At 17.0% G+C, this 5,000-nt stretch overlaps 2 protein-coding genes across 17 annotated transcripts in view; one reads left to right on the top strand and one right to left on the bottom strand.

The window, feature by feature from the left end:
• LOC122246051 (uncharacterized) overlaps positions 1-5,000 on the top strand; it is a 203,060-nt gene that overhangs the window by 53,544 nt on the left and 144,516 nt on the right. The gene's annotated exons all lie outside the window — the stretch shown is intronic.
• Positions 1-5,000, bottom strand: part of LOC122246050 (uncharacterized) — an 82,680-nt gene that overhangs the window by 19,942 nt on the left and 57,738 nt on the right. The window lies entirely within an intron of this gene.

The raw sequence follows: 5,000 nt of genomic DNA, 5'->3' as shown, positions 1-5,000 counted from the left end.
TACATATACGTATTCATGTAATACAAATATAAATTTATACATATATATACATATACATACATAAATACATACACAAATACAAATACACACAAACACACACACGCATACACACACACACACACACACACACACACATACACACACACACACATATATATATATATGTATATATTTATATGTAAATATATATATACATATATATATATTATTTATTTATCTATTTACGCATATATACACGCACATACACATACACATACACACACATATACATACATACATATATATGTATATATATATATATATATATATATATATATATATATATATATATATATATATATATATATATATATATATAGATATATATATATATATAGAGAGAGAGAGAGAGAGAGAGAGAGAGAGAGAGAGAGAGAGAGAGAGAGAGAGAGAGAGATAATTATATATGTGTGCGTGTGTGTGATCGAATAAAACTGTCGAGCGCAGAGAAAAAGAAAGATAGATAAAGAGACAGAGAGAGAAACAATAATGATAATCTTTCTCTCCCCCCCCCTCTCTATCTATCTATCTATCACTTTCTCTCTCTCTCTCTTTCTCTCTCTCTCTCACTTTTTCTCTCTTCCTTTCCCTCTCTCTCTATCTCTCTTTCTATCTATCTATCTATCCTTATCCTTACCATCTTTCATGTTATTCATATTATTCCTATCATACGAACTTAACTATTAATAACATCAAATTCGTCAATGATGATCAAAAGCTGATTATCATTATTGCTTTAATAATCAGCATTGTTATTCAAACTATCAATTTTATCATTACCATCTTCATTTAAATATAGAGATGTTTTGATATTGAAAATGACAATATTGACAATTGTTGGAGTAGTAGTAATATCAAAAACAATATTGACAGTTATGATGATAATGATAATAATAATGATAATAGTAATTATGATAAAAAAACAATAACAATAATAATGATGATAATGAAAATGATGATTATAATAATAGTATTAAAAACAATGATAATGATAATAAACATCATTATCATCACGATAATGATTATGATAATATTAGTTATCATTATCATTATCCCAATAATGATAATGATGATTAAAACAGTAAGGATAATGAAAAAAATCGTGATAATCACTGTAAAAATGATAATGATAAGAATAATGATAACACTAATGCTGCTGATGATAATAATGATGATAATGACAATAATATCCATGATCATAATCATAACGAAGATGATCATGGTAAACATATTAATAACAGTACTAATGATAACAATGCTAATTATAATGATAAATGAGATGACGGGAATAATTATATAATTAACAATAAAAATATCAATTATATTGATATTGATATCAATAACAACAACTACAATAAAATAAATCCTGATATAAGCAATAATGATAACCAATAGTCTATAATGATAATGAAATTAAGAAAATGAAAACAACAATAACCACTTTGTATAAATCCAACAATAAGAATCACAGTGATATAAGAATCCGCCTTCGTTCAAGGTCGGTCAGCTTTCCTGACCAACCGACTCAGTCTCATAAGAAACTGCCAGACCGTCATCGTCCCTGCCCTTTTCTATGTATGTCTATGTATATATGTCTGTATATACATATATATAAATGTATGATAATGTATATATATATATATATATATATATATATATATATATATATATGTATACATATATATATATGTGTGTGTGTGTGTATTTACACATACATATACATACATATATATATATATAATAATATCTATAATATATATATATATATATATATATATATATACATATATGTATATATATAGATATATATATATGTATATGTATTACCACATATGAATATATCTTTATATATATAATCATATATATATCATATATGCATATATATAACATATATATATATTTTTATATATATATATATGCATCTATGGAACAAAAATATATTCATATAATGTATATATATAATATATATATATATATATACAAATATATCTGAATCTATGAACAAATAATAAATTTCTATATATATGTTAAAAAAAAAAAAGATATATATTATATATGGATATATATACATATATATATATATATATATATATATATAAAATATATATATATACATGTGACCTACGATATAAATGTATATATATGTACAATAAATACAATATAATATACATATACAATTTTGTTTGTATAGATATGTATGTTTATATGTATACATATATATGTTCATAATTAACATATGTATATATTAAACATATCTGTGTTTTGTATATATTGATATGAATTATTATTTATATATATCTCAGATAAACTAAGTCATATATATATATATATAAATTTTATATAAATATTATACTATATTATATATATTATATATATAATTTATATATTTTATATATATATATTTATATATAATATATTTATTAACTATAAAAAAATTATATATTAGTATATAAATATTTTATTTGTGGTGTGTGCGTGTGTCGTGTGTGTGTGTGAAAACTTGTGTTGTGTTGATTGTGTTATCTGAGTGTGTGTGTATCTGTGTAGTGTTGTGTGTTTGTGTGGTAGTGTCGTGTTGGTGTGTATGTGTTTGTATGATTAATAAATATGTGTATATAATTGGTATTTATCTATGTAGATTCTACTTAATAATACATATATTATACAAATAAGCCATATATATACAAATATATGCATATATATCATATATACATTGGACATAAATCATATTTACATATATATATATGCGCGTATATATAGTATATATATAAAAAGCGTTATGGTATAGTGTTTAAATGCTATGTGTTAAAGTTTATATATATATATAATAAGTATATATATATATATATATATATATAATATATATATATAATGCTGTATAGAATATATATACATAATAAATAAATGTATATAATATATATATATTTATATAAATATATACTATAATATATATCAAATTATTATATATATTATATATAATTTTTCCATATATAATGTAGATATATAATTCATATAATAATAGATATATATATATGCGTGTTTATATGTATAATATATATATATAAATAAGTATGCATATATATAATATTATAATTTTATATAATATATATATATATTTAAAAATAAATATATATATATATATAATTATATAAAAAGTATACAAATAATAGTAAGTATATATATACATATCATGACTATATATTATATATATATATAATATATTATATATATATATAATATATATATATATATGGTGTGTGTGTTTTGGTGGTGTGTGTTTGTTGGGTTGTCTGTTTGTAGTAATATATATATATATAAGATATAATATATTATATTATATATATTTGAGAATAATATTAATATATATATATATGCTATTAGAGATATATTTATATATAATATATAATATAAATATATGATATATATATGATATATATATATATAATATATATATATATATATATATATATAATATATATATATATCAATATACACACAAACATGTGTGTGGGTGTGTAGTGTGTTTGTGTGTTTATACTAATATATAAACATATATATTTAAGTTTTATATAATATTTATATATATAATAAATATATATATATATATTATATTATATATATATATATGTAGTATATATGTAAATATCTACATAAAACATATTCATATATGACTACTTACATATATATTTATGGGTATATATTATATATTATACATATTTATTATTCATATAGTACATCATTCATTCATTTATTTTTGATATTTGTATGTACATAATATATATATATATAGATATATAATATAAATATATATTTCTAATATAATATAATAAATATATATATATATATATTAGTATTATATACACACAATATATTTAATGAAGACATAAGACTAATACATATAATTTATATATATGCAATATATCATTTCATGTTTATTTATGTATAATATTATATATATATATATACATATAATGAATATATATAATATAATATATATATATATATATATAGTATATATGTATACATATATATATACAAGAAATATATTCATGATGTATATAACATATATGAATATATATATATATAAAAATAATATATAAAATTAATATATATATATAATCTATATATATGTATAACAAATATAATATAATATATTATATATATATATATATATATATATATCTATATATTTTAATTTATACACCCACACACAACCACACACACACACACACCCAAACACACATATATATATAGATAATATATATAATAAATATATATATATATATATGATATAAAAATTATATATATAGTAAAATATATAATAATATATCTATATATATATATTATATAAAAATATATATATATTTAAATAATATATTCATACATTACACTATATTTACAGTTCTGTATATATGTAAACATATAAAAAAAATATATACATATATATAAATATTATATATCCTGTATGTAATCTTATTACAAATATAAGAAATATATATGAATAAAATATATATATATATATATATATATAAATATTAAATTATATATATATAAAAATAAATATATATAAATATATATATATATATATTATATATATAATATACATATATAACATATGTCCTGTTTATTATAATATTCTTTATATATAATCATATATATATAATATATATATATATAATATAAATATAATATAATATATATAGAATTAATAATATATATATAAATATAAAATATATATCTATAATATATATAATTATATATATATATATATAAATATAATATATATAATATAACACACACACCCACACACACACACATATAAAGCATATAAATAAACTATTAAAAATATATAAAAATAAATATAAATATAAAAATATAATATGTAATATAAATATAAATCTATAAATAAATCAATATATATAAACATTATAATAAATATACTTCATACATTTATATCTACT

The sequence above is a fragment of the Penaeus japonicus genome, unplaced genomic scaffold (genome assembly GCF_977035675.1).
Source record: "Penaeus japonicus unplaced genomic scaffold, GWHDUDI00000001_assembly GWHDUDI00000040, whole genome shotgun sequence".
In the NCBI taxonomy this organism is placed as follows: Eukaryota; Metazoa; Arthropoda; class Malacostraca; order Decapoda; family Penaeidae; genus Penaeus; species Penaeus japonicus.
This window is presented reverse-complemented; position numbering and strand designations above follow the sequence as displayed.